Here is a 20,233-nt window from a genome sequence, read left to right as displayed (position 1 = left end):
GGAATGAAATATGAGTTTGATTTCATTACTGCATAGCTGTTTCATGTTTGCTGTTTTAAATAACACGGCGTGCATTTCACCATTTTGTCAGTGTGGCCAGACATAACATCAATATTATTGACAAGCATGAAAAATAAGCACAGACTAACTACCGGGCAGATCAGTCAAGTACTTCCGCAGCACCTAGGTTCTTTAGGGGAAGCGAGATGGTGTATTTCCAACAGGCAGGTACCGTATCTATCAATGCTTTAACGTCAGTCAGATTCCTTACCGTGCAACACAGACGTTGATTTTTTTTTCCATCAGCTGGTCTTTCCAAGGCCCACATCCTGCAGCAGAATGTCAAAAATGATATGTGTATAGGGCATTCGCACGCTAAGTTCAGTGCAGCTAAGCAACTGAAATGAAGAGACATAGCTCAACTAAAAAAAAAAACAAAAAAAAAACGTAGCCGTTGCGTGAACTTGAAAGCACTGTTCATGGAACGTGCAGGAGATGCTACGACATAGCACATTGAAAAAAGGTAAGACGAAAAAAACACTAATGCTGGCAATGAACTACTGACAAGTGAATTTTCGGACGAATAAAAGATTGCGTAGCGTATATTTGAAGTGCAGCAGCACTGGAAATACAGGCACCAGTGCTGGTTCATTGACGATATGTGCTACAATTTGAACAAACCGACTAACCACCACGGCTTCTAAAATAATGTACAGGACTGAAAAACGTTTGTTTCCTTAAAACTGCCGGAGCTACGCACTCAACCATATGCATTCTGCCGCATGTATGCTACAGCTGCTTCTTCTCTACTGAAACATTTTTTTACGCGGTACTGGAATGATCATCGGACACAGGCGCGGAGCGGTGCCTTGTGCATTTATGTTTAAACAACTGAACCGATAACAGATTGTCGCCCCGAATATCCCACAAGCTGCAAAGCAAAAAAAAAAATAATAACGTCTCGCGCAATCTTATGCTGCTTCGATTAGTATGCTTCGGGTGCTAATGCCCGCACCATGAGCAACTGGAGCCAGTCATGCTTGTATACATCGGACACGCTTTACTGATAGCGCGGCGGCAACTTTACGAAAACCGCAACAGCGTAATGTGCTTCCATGCATAAACTGCTCACTCACCCTTCTTTTCCGCCCTGTTGTTGTTTTCAGAAATCTTTCAGCAGCACTCGATCTTGAAGTTAAACAAAGCTGTCCATCGGCGTTTCCATGCGTTGCCTCCTTCGAAGTTAATCCGGCTCGGTCACAGTACACACAAGGTAGATATACCTGGTAGCGAAGCTTCCATAGAAGCCCATACGTTCAAAACATGGTTGCTTACCGGCGGTTCATGGGGCTTAGCGCCATCTATGTGAGGAGGGAACACTTCCGGCGGAAGAAAAAATAATTTGACGTCATATCCGTCAAAAACAGAAGTGACGTCATTTTGTTCTCATAGGCGCGAAATTTGTTTTTGGAGGCCTGCCTTTAGAGCTGTATATTCAAATGCCCCGCCATTCGACTTCATGGGCGTTCCGAGTTTTCAGCGCGAAAAGCGATGCCGGAAAAGATCAGCCGTACGGGTGTCGTAATCGCATCGCTGCACAGAACATACTTTCTTAGGAGGCCGACGAACACTTTGGGCGTAGATTGCGTTGAGTGCTCGTCCTTTCGTCGGACGCCAAGCCCGTCGGCCAGCGCTGTTGCGCGAAAATAACTAAAGTAAACAAGTATCTGACGGTCGCTACTATTACTTTTGACTGCACAGGTTAAGAAACAATAAAACTACCCGCGTCACCTAATTCAGACAAACGTCGACATGCAACACAACACATGTGAGTGGGGCGTATTGTAACAGGTGAACTTTACGAGCGCGCCTTTCCACGCACTCCAAGAGTTGCATGGCATTGTAAGTGATAGCGGCGTCAACGCCCACCACTATCGATGGGCGCTCTCACGGTGGGCCCTGAAAAATGGTATATATTGATAATGATCTAGTAAAATACAGTTGTATCTTTTCTCGCCATGCATATATAAAATGAATTAGGAATTTTATTTTCGTTGAATGAATATAACTGCGTCTCGCTTTAATTTAAAAACGCTTTTTTTCATTCCCCGTGTTTATTCCCCCCAAACATAGTCGCGCTTCAATCGCTGCTCCCATAACCACCCTTGCTAATGTCGGTGACAATTGGTTCTGAACCGCTTTTCGTCCGAAGCTTCGCGACCTATGTGGATCGACCTTGGTACACACACGGAAAAAATAATTCATAATAGCCACGATTAACAATTGCAACGTGAACCGCAAATTAAGCACACAAAAAAAATGAACAGCAGACAAATGCGGGCGCAAATTTTCTTATTTCTCAGCCATGCGCCATGCTCAGCTGCTGGGGTGCGATCGTTGCCAGACCTCAAACATGGCTCCCGCTAGATCTATCAGTCGAACGCTAACAGTGGCAGCGCTGCCGAGCTAAATTTGTGCATTGCGCCGTGTTGTCATTTTATAACGAAGCCAAATTAACGAATACACATATCTGTCTTAACTAATTCAGCTTTTGCTAAGCGCATTTAAGAATAGCCTCGATATCAGACGCTTTTTTCGGTCGGGGCACTTCACTCGAGTCAAGGGCGCATTTTCAAGGCGTTCCTTGGCGGAGGAAAAGTGAAGTAGTGTTCATGAAACGCAACGGCGCCTTGAGTGAAGGAACGCTCGTCGCCTCTACTTGGCTGAGTCGAGGAGAAGAGTTGAGTGAAGGCGTGTTTAAGAATACGGGGGTTAGACAAAATCGTCTAAGATTAACGCATCGCCAACTTCTACAAACACGGAACCTTATCACGATGTTACATCTTTCAACGACTTGGTAGTGAAGAACAGCTGTTTTCATGAAAAGGGGCTTAAACTGTTTCACATAAACGCACAAAGTTTAAGAAATAAGCAAGCAGATATCGAGACATATCTGTCGCAGCTAAATTGTTGTTTTGATTTCCTAGCTTTCTCAGAGACGTCGTACGCGGGTGAGTATGACGTAATAGACTTCTCGGGTTACAAGCACATTTAAATTTATCGTTGAAGAAAGCGAGGCGGTGGCGTATCTTTATATGCTCGCGAATGTCATGGTTGCGTAATACTGCTGGAATTTACACGCATTACCGATGATTTTGAATGTATTGCTGCAATTTCTCGAAATATTCTGATTGTTGTTGTCTACCGCCCACCGCAAGGTGTGCTAACAGGACTGCTTGATTATATGGACTCAGTACTTGAACTAGCCAACATGAAGAAATTGCACTCGATTATTCTTGGTGACTTCAATGTTGACTTACTTTCAAAAAGTAACGAAAGTATCCAACTCATTGAAACTATGCTAGCAAATGGTTGTGAAAACCTTATTGAAATTCCTACTCGGATAACACCGAATTCGAAGACATTGATTGATTTATGTTTTACTTCGGTCACCAAAAATGAAACATGTTCCGGAGTGCTCAGTTCTGGTATAAGTGATCATCTGCCGATTTTCGCTGCGTTACCATTTCATGTGCGCACTGATCAAAATCGCTACTTTAAGCGAGTCATAAATAACCAAAGCATACGGCTATTTCAAACTTTGCTTTCCAATGCGAATTGGTCTGATGTTTATGCTCAAGCGAATCCCTCTGCATCATACGACCTATTTGTATCCAAAGTAAAACAAATATACAATGAAGCATTTCCTTTCGTCCCTGTGGTCAAGCATAAAAAAGCTAGAAAGGAATGGGTAAATCATGACCAATATAAGCGCATTCAACACAGAGACAAATTATTCACTAAATTCTTAAATACCCGTAACCCTGAAATATTTAAAGAGCTTAAACAAGTCAGGAACAAACTGAATAGTGATCTGAAGAAAGCGAAATCTGAGTACTACACACGTCAATTTGAAAGTTCTATAAGTGATGGTCGTAGAATGTGGAACATATACCGCGAGATAATAGGTTCCTCTACACAGAATGTGCCGTCAGAAATTGTTGTAAATGATGTTAAATTTTGTGAAAATAGCGCAGCTAATTTATTTAATAATCATTTTATCAATGCTGGTGCTTCAACTTTTACATCAGATTTTCTCCCAAATCGAAATAGTAAAAGTTACATGGATAATCGTGTCAGCGAGACGATTTTTCTTGCACCTACATCTGAAAGCGACATTTTTTCCATTCTCAATTCCTTGAGCAACAAATCAGCCGCTGGTGAGGACGGCATCAAAGCTCAATCTGTTAAAGCAGCTACTCACATAATATGCGGTCCGTTGGAACACATCTGTAACAGTATACTTTCCACTGGAGTTTTTCCTGAACAAATGAAGATAGCTCGTGTTGCTGTGATTTTTAAGGGCGGAAATCACCACGACCTCAATAATTACAGACCCATTTCGGTATTGCCATTATTTTCAAAAGTCGCTGAGCGTATTATACATAAGCGCCTAAATGGTTTTCTGCTGGATAAAGGTATTATTTCGGATAAGCAATATGGCTTCCAGAAAAATAAATCAACCGAAATGGCATTATTAAGAATCAGAGATACAATTATAAATAATATTGAAGAAAGAAGGCTTACCATTGGTATATTTTTAGATTTTCGCAAGGCTTTTGATTCTATCAAACATAAAATATTACTAGATAAGCTCCAATTATATGGCGTTCGAGGCACAGCGTTAGAACTTATGAATAGTTACCTTGAATATCGATTGCAATATACTTCATTGCAAGGTGACACTTCGGAAAAAACACTTCGGTTACACTTCGGTTACCTTCAGGAACTAGAAGTTGCCGCAAATTCTTGGTTAGAAGAACTTCACAAATGGCTACAATTAAACCAGCTCAGTCTAAATGCGAAAAAAACTAAGTTTACGGTGTTTTATGCAAGGAATAAAGAAATAAGTTACGATGTTAAACTTTACTACTGTGGATCGCAACTAGAACATGTGTCAAGTCATGCTTTCCTAGGAGTTATATTTCATAAAAACTTAAGCTGGACAGAGCACATAAATAAGGTACGCACTAAAGTTGCACGGTCAGTTGGTTTGCTACAACGAATCCGGTACTATATGCCTGTAAGGCTTGTCAGACAACTGTACTTTTCGCTGGTACATTCCCATCTTAGCTATGGCTTATTAGTATGGGGAAACGGCAATAAAACCGATATAGAAAAACTAGCGGTATTACAACGGCGAGCTGTTCGTTTGGTTAATTCTTCTGATCAATACATAGGATCTTCTAAACTAACGATGCGCTACAATATCCTTAATATTAGAAACTCTTACCAAGCAAAGATCTGCATTCAGTTGTTTAAAGATATCTCCAGCAATTTTGAGACATTTTCAAACCGGTACCTCAGTAGAAACACAGGGTACAGCTTACGCCACACCTCAATAGTAGCGAAGAAACCCAGGACAAACTATGGCATGCAAACTATCGAATATGAAACCATGCGTTTATGTAATACGTACCCTAACATTGTTGATGTCGCTAGAGATTGTAGAACTATTCGCCAATTTAAACACTTCATAGTGAACATGTTTCTCTCTTCTGATGTAGATATTCTGTACAAATGTTAAAGCAACAGTGAATTCTTCAGTGTTAAAGGTGCTTGGTTGTTGCATTAGTGATGTAATAATTAAATTCTTTAAATGTTACTTTTATGTTAGTCATGTATTAACTCCTTTGTATGTTATTTTACAAGCAAATGGTGTTCTGCAGTGTGCTTCAAAGATTGTTTTGTATGTAGTTATGAAATGTCTGTTTTACAAATTGCTTTTGTAACTTGCAAATTCTGCTATATCTGCTGCCCCAGCGAGGTAAGGCCTAGTCAGGAGATTTAAGCCCTCCGTTTGCCTTACCTCGCGGGCAAGCCTTGTACCTGTTTTGCCCGAATAAAAAAATTAAAAAAAAGTAGTGTGTTAGTTACAGTACGCATGAAAAATGTACGCGTGCGTGCTTCATGACAAAATTAGCTTCGTGCGAAAGAATGGTGGCAGGACAAGAATTTATTACATGTCAGCATGACCCGTAGCCGCCTACGTAACACCGAAAATTGCGTAGTCATACATTTTTTTACCGCACTACTTGCTCCGCGTCCAAGCAATGTCTCTCGGTTGTGAAACGGAGCTATATCGCTGATCTGACAAACGAATGCTCACGCTCGGAGCGAGCAGGTATGCTCCTAAATGAGTATCTTTGATGGAGCATGATGTTAATGCAATATCCGAAGCAACGACGTGATCAAAACAGAACTGCGCGATAACAATTCGATTCACATCGCTCAGTAAGAAGCTTTATTCACAGTACGTACTTACCTCCTACCGTATTTCCTGGGCGAGGATATCCGTTCACAGGTTCATAAAAAGTTGTCGCAGTTTCACCTGAAAGGCGAAGCATCAATTGCGATAGCAAATTTGTAGAGAGCTATACGGAGTAATGATAGTAGCTTTATCAGCTGTATAAACTTGGACATGCAGCAGCACCGGCAACACGCAGAACTGTTGTCGACGCCATCGGCGTTTTGCCCGCGTTCGCACAAAATGCGTGCGGCGTTGGTGACTGTTGCCGGAGCCTCTGATATAAATAGGCACTTGGTGCCGCAGCTAAACCCCCCCCCCCCCCCCACGGCCTTTCGTGCGTCAGAAGAAGGCGCGTTTGCTCTACATATATGGTGATTGTAAAGGAGGAAAGAGACGCCTACTTCTGCAGCCCTTAAGGGAGCACGGCACAGAACGCGCGTTTGTTCTCCGCCGTGCGTTCATCCCCCGTGAAAGCGCGCGTCCCTCGCTCCCTTTCACTCGCACATACAGCGTTCGGCGGCGATGATTTCATCTCCATTGACGTCATACGGAACCTCACGGCGACGGCGACGGCGACGGCGACGCCGACGGCAGAAATCTGCTTTGGAGTGTCCATATAATTGCTATCGCAATAAAAAGAATTGCTTGCACCACGGTCTTACTTAATGGCAGCACAGCACAGTAACGAAGTCGGAATATGGCATTCATGTGCGGCTATCACGGACGTCGTCCCTCGAACAGTGGCTGCTGTTGCCATTGCTACGCGGCACTTCACACCGGACGTTGTCAGCATATACTCAAAAGAACATAAAAGTGGTATTTCACGCACTGAAGAACACAAGTCAAGGTCACCCAACACGAAAGCACAGCCAGAAACCTGAGCCGACATCCACGGCGGCCGCATTTCGATGGGGGCGAAATGCGAAAACACCCGTGTACTTAGATTTAGGTGCACGTTAAAGAACCCCAGGTGGTCTAAATTTCCGGAGTCCCCCACTACGGCGTGCCTCATATTCAGATCGTGGTTTTGGCACGTAAAACCCCATATTAAAAAAATTAAAAACCTGAGCCGACATCACGAGTCAACCGGCAGCTTCGTGGTCACACCTAAGCCTATTTCCTCACTTGAAATCGTTGCTCTTGCATTCATCGCTGCCAGCAGAGTGATCACAGCTAACGTACATAAAGATTAGATACAGTGAGCGTCAGGCACGCCTATAAGACTTTCTGGAAGGAAGTATAGGAAAGAAAATCGGCGAAACGCTGGCACGGAACAACACTTCACAGATGTAAAAAACTGTCAGCCATGAGCATCGCCGTCTCCGCCGAACGCGGCCGGTCGCTGGCGCACCACGTGACCAACCTGCTCCGGCGGGGGAGTTTTTTAAACTCCCTGTGCGGAGTTCCCGCAGAGCACAAAATTTTGAGGGCGGAATAAAATCATGTCATGTCCGCCCTTATCCTCCCACAGGTAGTGAGCGGAGTGAAACGAGGGAATGCCGCTGTATTCCTCCCATACATCGGAGTAAATATTCAAGGATGGGAGTATATAGGGCACATCACCTTGTTATAATTCCCATGTGGGGGTGTCTTCGTTTACAATGTGGCGTGAGCCATGGGGAATGCTTCTTAATGCAATTAAATGTGTCCATCTCCCTATAACGCACAGAAAAGCCCGCCTAGACTACACTTACAATTTGGCTGCAGCACCTTTACAGAAAGTAGCCTGCTACAAATACTTAGGTATAACAATAACCAGCTACTTATAGTGGAACTTCCACATAAATAACATCTGCTCTGCTGCTTTCCGGAAACTATGCCTTACGCCACAAACTAAAAACTGCCCCACCTACACTGTAAACGGAAATAACTCTCAGGTGGGAGTATAATGCTTGTCTTCTAGCGACCCCCCGGTTGGGAGTTTATTATGCTCCGAATTATAGGAGTATAATTTTTACTCCGTGCGGGCGGAATTTAGCGTGGTGCCTTCGGAGTTTTTTTTCTGTCATTTTTTTATTTTTTACTTCGAGCTGGACGGAGCTTTTTCGAAGTGCACCGGGAGTATAAAAAAGACACGTCAATTTGCGTGGAGAATTTTTATGTAGAGGCTTCGGGTCAAATTCGGAAGCCAAATTCTGTGAAACAAGTGAACGAGACCAGACAGACCAAGCAATACATAAACACAAACATTTGAGAAACACCCGATGAAGAGCTGTAGCCACGTTTACATGAATGCGACAGTGGCGCATCGCGTCTCATTTCTAGCGCATCGCATTCATGTAAACAGCAGTAATGCGCTAGATAGGCGCATCGCATTAATGCGCCAGGCGAGGGTAGATTTACGGGTGCGAGTCGACTCACGCACGTGGCTCTCCCTTCTCGGGAGAGTTAATGCGCTACGTGTAAACGTCGTCGCATCGCCGTTCCCAAATGCGCTTGGAAATTCGATGCGCTACTGTCGCATTCATGTAAACGCGCCTTGTGAAAGACATCCAATGCACACTCGACACACAACAAGAAGCAACCCTACCAGTAGCCACGATAATGCCACGATAAAGCCACGATAATGTGGGCCTCGAAACGGCCTAGCGAGCAACTGTAGTGTTTTCAGAATTACGACTCACAGGCTCGCACATATGAGATCGGCCTCTCCGAAAGTAACATGAAAACTAAATCCACACGGAACTGTTAACTTGGAATATTGAAAAAACAACGTTCATGGCATAATGTTTCAAAATTAGAATGCCATTCTGTGAGCGCTGAAGCGACTTCGAACACTGCCGGCTTCCGCGGCCAAAAAGTAGTGCGTTAGTTACAGTACGCAAGAAAAATGTACGTGCGCGTGCTTCATGACAAAATTAGCTTCGTGCGAAAGAATTGTGGCGGGACAACAATTTATTACATGTGAGCATGACCCGTAGCAGCCTACGTAACACCGAGAATTGCGTAGTCATACATTTTTTTGACCGCACTATTTGATCCGCGTCCAAGCAATGTCTCTCGGCTGTGAAACGGAGCCATATCGCTGATCTGGCAAACGAATCCTCACGCTCGGAGCCAGCAGGTATGCTCCTAAATCAGTATGTTGGATGGAGCATGATGTTAATGCAATATCCGAAACAACGACGTCATCAAAACAGAACTGCGCGACAACAATTCAATTCACATCGCTCAGTAAGAAGCTTTATCACTGTACGTACTTACGTCCTACCGTATTTCTTGGGCGAGGATATCCGTACACAGATTCATAAAAGAGTTGCTTGCACCACGGTCTAACTTACTGGCAGCACAGCACCGTGACGAAGTCGGAATATGGCATTCATATGCGGCTATCACGGACGTTGTCGCTCGAACAGTGGCTGCTGTTGCCATTGCTACGCGGTACTTTAAACCGGACGTTGTCAGAATATACTCAAAAGGACATAAAAGTGGTATTGAACACACTGAGGAACACAAGTCAAGGTCACGCAACACGGAAGCACAGCCAGAAACCCGAGCCGACATCACGAGTCAACCGGCAGCTTCGTGGTCACAACTAAGCCTTTTTCCGCACTTGAAATCGTTGCTCTTGCATTCATCGTTGTCAGCAGAGTGATCACAGCTAACGCACATGAAGATGAGATACAGTGAGCTTCAGGTACGCCTATCACACTTTCTGGAAGGAAGTATAGAAAAGAAAATCGGCGAAACGCTGGCACGGAACGACACTTCACAGATGTAAACAAACCGTCAGCCATGAGCACCGCCGAACGCGGCCGGCCGCTGGCGCGGCGCACAGCCTTATGGGAAGCACCACGTGACCAACCTGTTCCGGCGGGGGAGTTTTTTAAAACTCCCTGTGCGGAGTTCCCGGGGAGAACAAAATTTTGAAGGCGGAATAAAATCACGTCATGTCCGCCCTTATCCTCCCACAGGTTGTGAGCGGAGTGAAACGAGGGAATGCCATTGTATTCCTCCCATAAATCGGAATAAATATTCAAGGATTGGAGTATATAGGGCACATCACCTTGTTAAAATTCCCATGGGGGGGTATTTTCGTTTACAGTGTAGTGTTAAACTACTCCATTACTTTTCCTTAATTAGGCCAAAACTTGAGTACGCTTCTATAGTTCGGGACCTTCACACAAAAATTAACATTAAGAACCTTGAAAGAATTCAAATAAAAGCGGTCCGATTTATTTACAATAAATTTAGGACTACTGACTCCCCCACTGCATTACTAACCGCAAACGGCATTGAACTATTACAAATTCGAAGAAAGTAAAGTAGACTAGAGCTTCTATCAAACTTAATTAATCATAGGCTACCCTTGGACACCGCAACATACGTGTCCCCCTTGATAACCAGACCCATTCTACACCACTACTCTCATTCGCTAACACCAGTTTTCGCAAGGACTGACACTTTTCGGTACTCTTTTTTTCCACAAACAATAGCTGACTGGAATAAACTACCTGAAGCATTCCCTCCGCGCCCGTGATCTGTATGACATTTGTGTAATTAGTGCTGTTATTTCGTGTTAGAGTTTTATTATAACCAAGTTGATTAAATTTTCTGAATCGTCTACCTTATGACGACGCATATATTGTGAAAAGCTTGTTGGAAACTTGTTCCATCCTGTTCCTCTGTGATTATTCTTGTGTATCCTGCTCACCCTGCTTGGACTTCTTGTCGGCAGTATTTTTTAAATAAATAAATAAATAAGTAAATAAATAAATAAAATTACTAGTGCCTGTAGTTCCGCTAAATCTAAGGATTTACTGGAAAGCTGGGCGAATCTCAGCTTTTGTCGAGGGCTGCTGTACACATTTAAGATGAAAAGGCTTCCTTGCGCGTGGGAATGATGTCAACGAGGACGTGGTCTACGCCGGGCACGCCAGTGTTGTGTTCTATGACCGTAAGGTTTCTATGAACGATAGTTGTAACGGAAGCGTTCTCGGTGGAAACACCGTACTATTTGCATCCTATTAATTTCACCAGTGCCCCCATTTCTTGCAGGGCGATTACGTCCTTGCTACTTATTAACTGCTGTGGGTGACATCATTTCCCGCGATATCCACCACAGTTCCATTGCCAGATTATGTATTCATTGCGTGGAGTCATGTTTAATTGTTTAATTCACCCCGGTGACTTTACTGGTTTCTGTCACTACGGGTCGATTATACGGTTTAGTGGTCGCTTTTACTGGGCCCACTCCCGTGGGCCTCGAGTCTTTTTGGGCGTTTTCTACACGTGTTATACGGGTTTCAATGCCTTGTATTATTTACAGAATTTCCACGAACTGTACATATTGTCACCCAGCTAGTACAGCTAGAATAGTTGACCAGCAACAGATAGGCAAAAAACACGTCAGCCTTTAATAATGGCTGGACCTCGGAGAGTGCGCGCGCAACCACGAACTTCGTCGTTCTCGCCTCAAGGGGCCAGTGTCACCATGTGCCAACTTATTTCGCGTCATTGCTCCCCTCTCAAAAGCGACCGACCCGGTCGCTTCAAGGGCAGCGGGCGAGCACTATGGGCAAGAGTGCCAACATGAAAAGAAAAAAAAACATACAGACGGAAAAAAACAAACGCGACGATGCCATAGTGGTCTTCACCGACTCTCAAACAGCGGCACGCAACTACATGAAGGGCAGGATCTCCGTCAAAGCGATAAACATACTGAAACGTGGCGACACTCCTCCCCCCTACACCTGCATCATGTGGGTTCCGGGACATGAGGGACTCGAGGGGAATGAAGCGGCACACACCGCGGCCCGCGCAAGCGTCAACCGGGCCTCCCAGCACGAGATTTTCGACATGTCCCACCCACACCAATCAGGGGAGGAAACGGAAACAATACCGCTAACTTATCAAGCGCTACTGCAGCGCTATCGGCTTGGACGCAGGGTATACCTCCCACCACATCCAAAACTAACGAGAAACGAAGGCACCGACTTCAGGCGACTCCAGAGCAACACCCACGGAAGCTTACTCCATCATTTCCACCCGACGATATACAGCTACACCTGTCCACACTGCAACGTGCCAGGCACCTTGACACACCTCCTACTGCAATGCAAGCACACCCGAGCACGCATTACAACGACAGAACCAATAGCAGCAGACGCTGACCCAACCCTCCTCGCAGAGACGTGGGAGGCTGCGATCCCCAAGCCGGACCTGGTCGACCAGAGCGAACTCGTCGCCCGGGCCCGGAGGGCGATCCAAGCCAGAGGGTTCCTGGAATAAGGGACCCTCCCACCTCGACTGCCAACCAACTCACTGTTTCAAAGAAAGGTTTATTCATTCATACAGGAATGTACACACTGCTGAAGCGGTTTGTGAGGGTTGCTTATCCCTCGCGTGCGTAGTACGGCTTCATCCATACTACGTGGACGACTTCAGCATGGGGACAGCGTCGGTTAAAACTAGGATCAGAGCTTTGAGGCACCATCTCATAGTTCACATCACTGAGGCGGCGTACAACTTCGTAGGGGCTGAAATAGCGGCGCAACAATTTCTCCGAGAGCCCACGGTGTCGGATAGGTGTCCACACCCACACGCGGTCACCTGGTGACTGCTGGACGTTCCGTCGGGTCCGGTTGCAACGGCAGGCGTCGGTATTCTGCTGGGTGCGGATGCGATTCCGAGCAAGCTGGCGAGCTTCCGCTGCTTTCTAGACGAACTCTTCAGTGGTGTCATTCCTTGTGGTTCCGTGGTCTACCGGGAGCTTGGCGTCTAAGGGGGTTGTAACGCGACGTCCGTAAACGAGCTCGAATGGTGTAAACTCGGTGGTCTCCTGCACAGCGGTATTGTAAGCAAACGCCACGTATGGCAAAATTTCATCCCATGTCTTGTGTTCCACATCAATGTACATGGATACCATGCCGGCCAATGTTCTGTTCAGGCGCTCAGTTAAGACGTTAGTCTGGGGATGATAGGCTGTGGTCGTTCGATGGTCGGTATGCGTCAGCGGGACGACTTGTTGCAACAACTCCGCTGTAAACGCTGCACCGCGGTCAGTATGAGCACAGCGGGTGCACCGTGACGAAGCACAATGCTGTGGACGAAGAAGCTGGCGACTTCACAAGCAGTTCCCCGTGGTACAGCTTTTGTCTTCGCATAGCAACTTAAATAATCAGTTGCCACGATTATCCACTTGTTTTGCAAGGAAGACGTGGGGAACGCACCAAGAAGGTCCATTCCCACTTGCTGGAACGGCGCCGGAGGCGGATCCATAGGCTGAAGGAGGCCGGCAGGCTTGACGGGTGGGACGTTACGCCTCTGACAGTCACGGCACGTTCCCACATAGCGCTGAACCGACGAAAATAGGTGTGGCCAGCAGTATTTCTGCCGTATGCGCGCTAATGTCCTCGCGAAGCCTAAGTGGCCGGCACAGGGATTGTCGTGGCACGCCTGTAAAATTTCCTCGCGCAGCGCCATCGGAACGACGAGAAGGAACATTTCTTGGCTGTTCTCGAAATATTTCTTGTACAGGACATCCTTCCGCAGGCACTACGATCTCAATCTTCGTGAAAGTGGGTGTGGGACAACAACTTCAGCTCCCTCTAGATATCGGATGACTGGAAGCAGTTCAGAGTCTGCACGTTGGTAGTCAGCCATGCGCACCACGTCGACGACACCAAGAAACGGCAAATCTAGCTCTAAGTCAGAGGATGTCAAGGGAATAGGAGAACGTGACAAGCAGTCATCGTCGCTATGCTTATGGCTCGATCTGTAGACAACAGTCATGTCGTATTCCTGGAGGCGGAGGCTACAACGAGCGAGGCGACCTGACGGGTCTCGTAGATTGGCAAGCCAGCAGAGGGAATGGTGGTCACTGATCGCTCAAAATGGCCGGCCGTATAAGTAAGGTCGGAACTTGCTGATGGACCACACGACTGCTAAACATTATTTTTCGGTGGTTGAATAATTAGCTTCTGCTTTTGTAAGACTACGGCTCGCGTACGCAATTACACGTTCTGCGCCGTCTTGCCACTGAACCAGAATGGCCCCGAGTCCTACGTTGCTTGCGTCTGTGTGAATTTCAGTTGCCGCGGTGTCATCAAAATGCGCCAGCAGTGGAGCGGATTGAAGGCATTTGCGCAATTCGGTGAAGGCCTGCTCTTGGTCTTCCGTCCACGCAAAGGGCACATCTTGTCGCGTCAGTCTCGTGAGAGGTTCAGCAATCCTCGAGAAACCTTCAACGAAACGACGGTAGTAAGCGCAGAGGCCCAGGAACCGCTGAAGAGCCTTGTCTTTAGGGTGAGGAAACTCGGCAACAGCAGCGAGCTTTTCTGGGTCTGCTTCTGGGTCTCCTTGGGAGCTGACCACGTGGCCTAAAAACTTGAGTTCCTGGAAGCCAAAGTAACATTTTTCAGGCTTGATGGTGAGGTTTGCCTTGCGTATTGCGGTAAGGACACTTCGTAGTCGGGTGAGATGTTCATCGAACGTGCTGGAAAACACAACAACGTCGCCTAGGTACACTAGGCACGTCTGCCACTTTATTCCGACGAGTACAGTGTCCATCATTCGTTGAAACGTAGCATGAGCGGAACAGAGACCGAAAGGCAGGACCTTAAATTCGTATAGCCCGTCGGGAGTCACGAAGGGGGTTTTTTCACGGTCACGCTCGTGCACTTCGATTTGCGAGTACCCTGACTTTAGGTCTAACGAAGTAAAGAACTCAGCATGACGCAGACGGTCCAAAGCGTTATCGACCCGTGGCAGGGGGCAAACGTCGCGTTTGGTGACTCAGTTAAGCCGTCTGTAGTCAACGCAGAAGCGGAGCGTATTGTTTTCTTTTTTACTAGTACGACAGGCGACGCCCACGGACTTGTCGACGGCTGGATGACCTCATCATTCAGCATTTCTTGAACTGGGGTGCTATGCAGGATGCGCCGAGTTTCTCGTTCACCCGAGTTTTACCCGAGTTTGCTCGATGGCAGTCAGTGAACGAAGATAGCAAAGAACGTGCAATAACAGCAGGCAAAAAGAAATGTCGAGATAAAGCCGCGTATGACAACATGAGCGCACCCTGTGCGGCACAGTGCTGCCGGGCTTCAAGCACAGAGGACTGCGCAACAAAACGCGCCAGCGCCGCGTATTGTTATCAACGTATTATCGCAATTTAGCAATACCGTCACTGTCCCGCTGTCTATCTGCACACTTGCCGTGAGCCGCTTGCCACGCCTTTCTCGGGCGCGTCAAGGGCGTGCCTCCTTTTTCGGGCATTATCTTTCTATCCTCCGTCGAATTCGAACAGGGCACATGCGGTGCATTCTTGCACCTATACTTTCCCTCAATCGAATGCTTTGAAATACAACAAATAAAATAACGAAGATTTTACTTCTTAAAGTATCGGTTTTTTTGTTTTGAATGCTGTAAATTTGTGATGACAAACGGACATATAATGAATTATTAAATTTTGTACTTTTTTGCCGCGAGTGGCGACAGTGAGGCGAAAGCTTACAAGCGGATACATTCTAGAGGGTCACACGCACGAGGGAGTTGATGCGGTGAGCAGTCGCCAGGGGCGCTGCAGTTCGATAAAGTCAGTCATGACAACGATCTGCCCATTCCCTGTCTAATAGGGGAATGGCAACGCAGCGCTGCGGCATGGCTGTTCACCGCAGGTGCTTCACTGCGGCGGCTATTAAGGCCGCCGCTTTACCAACTGAAACGACACTTTAGCCATAGAGACGGGAGCAACGGCTGTCGCTGCAAAATGGCTGTGCGGTATTCTGGGTCCGTAGTGACGCAGCACAATGAAAATGCACCAGTTTATCTGCGTGCGCGAAGTCTCCGCGATGCATTGCGAACACGAGCGTGCTGCCCAGCGACACAGTTCGTCGCTTGTCACCGCTTGCCCATTGAAGGTGCCTCCGTGCGCATGTGCGCAGAATTTGAGTGTGTTGTTCACTCCAATGTGCTTGCCGATTGCCTCTGCTGCTGAGCTAACAACGATCGCAGATGGATATCGTAACGACAGCGCAGCAATCGCATTTTGGTGGGTGAGGGCTCTTGTGTGCAGTTAGGAAATTAGACTTCGAACGCAGGAAGGTGTTGCAATTGTTTAGTGTGCTGTGCTTGTGATGACAAAATGCCATTGCACTGGGTGTGTTTGCGCTGACCGCTGACCGTGTTTGCTGCACTATATCATTGACAGAGCAGCCATCTCAAATGACAGCTGCGATACGTTGTCGTTGGAAAACACTACGCACTGCTCAAGATCGTCGTCCACCATGGCGCATCGACGCCTTGCAAGCAGCTACAGTGACGTGCGGCTAATTATTTGCTGTGCGCTACGTAGCCACAACGTAGGCAATGAACCGTGATGTGGGGTCATCACAGCCCAAGAAGACATATGCATAAGGCAGCGAAAGTCGACGGTTTTTGTTTTTTATCGTGGTGCTGAGTACATCACCGATGACAGTGCGTTGTGCGTGTTTTATTTCGCCGGTCATGATTGTTAATGCCTCTCAGTTCCGCACCACGTCGCTGTTGTCGAAAAATAAGTTGGGCGTGGTCCAACCGTGGTGGGCGCGCACAAGAGTTACATGCCTCGCTCGGGGCGCGACCTATGGTTTTGATTGACACGCGAACTCGGGCCAAACTCGTACATCGCGAAACCCCCCTCGAGTTAAACTCGGGAGCATGGCGGCGGCAGCAGCAGCCTGTGTCATCGCATCCAGCGGCGGCAAGCGTCAATATTACCATCTGGACCCGTTCAGCTACATGACCGACGTAGAGTTTCAGCGTCGTTTTTGCCTTTCCAAAACGTCAGTGCGCTGGCTGTGTGACGAGTTAGGCGAACGCCCTTGTCTGCGGAGACTGCGTGGCGGGCATATTATGCTTTCCGAGCACAGATTGATGTGACTAGGCTGCGGAGGAAAAGTTCGTGCGATCGCTTCGGCTCTCTCCTGTTTCAAGCGCTGCTCGTCCACCGCGCCCTAGCCCCAGGCCAGGTCCGGCGTCGTCATCGGAATACTGGGGCACCTGCGAGCACCTGGGGTTCAACCCGGGCCAACCAACCGGCGTAGGCGAAGTGGTCACATTATATTGGAAGACTCAGAATGGAAGCCGGGCTGCCTTCCGATGCAACAGGTGCCGAAATCAGTTTTCGCAGTTACACGGTAAAGCTGCACTGCACGGTCAGAGAGGCGAAGGACGTTACTTCGCCAACACGGACCGCCTCGGCCGTCCGAACGACCACCTCTCCAGGCGGCAAATGATTTGGCTCACGTACTGCGTGCGCAAAAGCGTAGACATATGGCTGTTGAAGGAGATGACCGGCGACTTGTTTCCTCTATAGGAGCACACCATCGCCGACAGAACGAACTACCCCCGTAAGGTCGCGAGGGACGAGCTGCTGGTGCGACCTCCGCTTGGTACCCCGGGTAGATAGCGCAAATTGATGAGTGCCTTCTTCGCGGCGAGCAAAAGTATACAATCGAGGCCGTCTAATGACGGGCGACAACTTTCCGCCAGCCGCCATAATTACGGCGGTGTTAAAGTTGGGGGCCCATGGGTCTTCGGCATGGGTCTTCGACTTTCAAAGTCGACCGACGAAAGGCGGCGACGCTAGGCGCCATTATTGCAGCCAATGTTCAACCGGGGACCATTATTCATAGTGACGAATTGGCCGCATACAAATGTATCCCAAATTTAGTGGATGCTAACGGGGCTATGCCTCAATCCGCATTGGTAGACAGTCAACCAAAGCGTGAACTTTGTGGACCCCATAACGGGCGTTCACACGCAAAAAAAAGAAAGTTATTGTCAAAAAGTGAAGCGCTCCCTCGTCAGCGATGGGTACAGGGTACCTGCACCGATGCTGGAGTCCCACCTGGGATGCATGTGGTGGCAGTCAATATCCACGTGCGCTGCAAAGACCCTTTCGTGCGTTTGTTAGAAGCCACGGATCGCTCGGGCTAGCCACTACAAAGACTCTTTCCTGCGGTTGTTAGAAGCCATCGCTCGACGCTTGCCAGTATGGAGGTGTATCGCAAAGTAAAAGAAAATAAAGCGTAGTTTTATGACCCTTGTATGTGTGCTTTCCGGCATTCCTATGTGCTTACACGGTAAGCGCGCGGCAAACCACTTATGCGCTAGCCGACGCTCACTTCGTCTTGTAGCTGGATGCGCGCGCTACTCACAGCTTTTCTTTAGCGCGAGCAACGAGCGATCTGTTAAAAGCCCAGTGTGAAAACCAGGCGCACACCAATCTCTGCTCGGAAATGGGAGCGCAAGCACGTAGCGAGCCGTACCAATCCAATCTAGAGCAAAGGAGGAACGAGCGATCTGTTGGAAACCCAGTGAGAAAAGCAAGCGCACACCAATCGGTGCTCGGAAATGCTAGAGCAAGCACGTATCGAGCCGTGCCAATTGAATCCCGAAAAAAAAGAGGGGGGCGAGCGTCCCCTCGTGGCATAACGCGAAACGTATTTAAATACAAATTAGTCTAATACACATTCCGTGTACATCGTGGAAACATTAAAATGCTTACAACCCACGTTAATGTGACTAATATTATTGTACTAAATGAATTTATTTTATAACTTGCTTTTGCCTGTATTGCACTCGGTGGAATGACAAACAAGTGAAAGAAGGCACGACCATGCACCGACCGTATGATCACGTGAGCCCCAGTTTGTCGACCGCCCATATGGCAACGCCCAAGGGATAATAGCCACCCAGAATGAATCTAGATTAACCAGTGAAACTGGAGGCGTGCCGATGGACAAACTTCGTCTTGTTATGATTTGTTCTTTGATCTTGGGGCGTCGCCAGAGCTCGTGAAGATCCCGAGTTTCGCCAAACTCGGGGCATCCTGCATAGCACCCCTGGACGCTTAATCGCCTCCCGCTCCATAGGTGACACGCGGTACGGGTGCTGACGAACAGGCCGCGCCGACTCCTCTGTAACTATCCGGTGTTGCGTAATGGAGGTGCGCTGGACTTTAGATTCTGTGGAGAAACAGCCAGAGAATTCTTCCACTAGGCCCAGTAGCTGATCCTTCTGTACATCTGCTAAGTCAGCATTATTGTGGATGCGGGCTGGTGTGAGTTGATGCATCCGGTGAAGTCACTTGTAACGTGCCGACGTCGGAGAAGTCAGCAATGTCGTTCAGAAAGGCTACAGCTGTACCTTGAGGGACGTGCTGATACTCATGGCTGAAGTTTGCCAACAAAACTTGTGAGCACCTATTCTGTATTCGAACAAGGCCCCGGGCGATGCAGATGTGTCTTTCGAGCAACAGCGGGATATTTTCCTTAGCAATACCCTCATAATCGTCGAATGCGTCGCAGGTTACGAGGGTCAATACGCTGCTCCTTGGCGGCACCGTGATGTTCTCGTCGACAATCGTATTTAACGGTTGCGCACTGGAAAGAGTGTCCGAATATAAATACCTGGGTCTTTATTTTACTAATAACATGTCATGGTCTCATCAAATAAATTCTATTTGCAACAAAGCACTTAAGAAGCTTGGCTACTTACGGCGTGCTTTGCGCACAACTCCTTTAAATACTAAAGTAGTCTCTTAGAAATCAGTTATCTGGCCACTTATGGAGTATGCTTGTGTGGTATGGAATCCGCATAAGAAATCAGACACCATGAAGTTGGAAATTGTCCAGAAAAAAGCTATCCGGTTTATCTACCGTTGATATGACAGCAACTTTTCTCCGTCTTCTAAACTTTCAGAGTTACATCTAACAACTCTTAGCATCTGTCCCAACATAGAATCCCTGAAGCTATTGCATGCACTAATTAACTCATCGAACAATTCTTGCCTGCGCAAATACATAAAATTTGCGGAATATTTCTCATCTAGAAGATATCACCATCTCAGTATTGTACCTTATCGGTCACGAACAGATGCGTTTAAATATAGCTTTTTTCCTATAACCATTGATTATTGGAACTCTCTGCCTCGTGCCA

This window comes from Dermacentor silvarum, chromosome 7, assembly GCF_013339745.2.
Source record: "Dermacentor silvarum isolate Dsil-2018 chromosome 7, BIME_Dsil_1.4, whole genome shotgun sequence".
Lineage (NCBI taxonomy): Eukaryota > Metazoa > Arthropoda > Arachnida > Ixodida > Ixodidae > Dermacentor > Dermacentor silvarum.
The sequence above is the reverse complement of the archived record's forward strand: the minus strand, read 5'-3'. Positions refer to the sequence as shown.